The following is a 776-nucleotide window of genomic DNA, read 5'->3' as shown; positions in this document are numbered from 1 at the left end:
CCACTTTTTTTAGGAACCCCGGAATTCATTGCCTAGTACTGTTCATGCATCCTCCCACCATCGAGTCTGGAGCCCCCGCGAAGTTATTGTGTAGCGCTGTTCGTCAATTCTCCATTCTCCACTTTGTTCGGAGTCCCATGAATTCATTGCCTAACGTTGTTCATGTGTCCTCCACCTTCAAGTCTGGAGCCCCGCGAAGTTATTGCATAGCGCTGTTCGCCAATTCTCCATTTTCCACTTTTTTTCGGAGCCTCATGAATTCATTGCGTAGCGCTGTTCATGCATCCTCCACTATCGAGTCTGGAGCCCCACGAAGTTATGGCGTAGCGCTGTTTGCCAATTCTCCATTCTACACTTTTTTCGGAGCCCCGTGAATTTATTGCCTAGCGCTTTTCATGTGTCCTCCACCTTCGAGTCTGGTGCCCCGCGAAGTTATTGCGTGGCACGTGTTCACCAATTTTCCATTCTCCAGTTTATACGGAGACCCATGAATTCATTGCCTAGCGCTTTTCATGCATCCTTCACCATCGAGTCTGGAGCCCCGCGAAGTTATTGCATAGCGCGGTTCGCCAATTCTCCATTCTCCACTTTTTTCGGAGTCCCATGAATTTATTGCCTAGCGCTGTTCATGTGTCCTCCAGCTTTGACTCTAGAGCCCCGTGAATTTATTGCGTAGCGCTGTACGCTAATTCTCCATTCTCTACTTTTTATCGGAGCCCCATGAATTTATTGCCTAGCGCTTTTCATGTGTCCTCCACCTTCGAGTCTGGTGCCCC

The sequence above is a fragment of the Glycine max genome, chromosome 18 (assembly GCF_000004515.6).
Source record: "Glycine max cultivar Williams 82 chromosome 18, Glycine_max_v4.0, whole genome shotgun sequence".
In the NCBI taxonomy this organism is placed as follows: domain Eukaryota; kingdom Viridiplantae; phylum Streptophyta; class Magnoliopsida; order Fabales; family Fabaceae; genus Glycine; species Glycine max.
The sequence above is the reverse complement of the archived record's forward strand: the minus strand, read 5'-3'. Positions refer to the sequence as shown.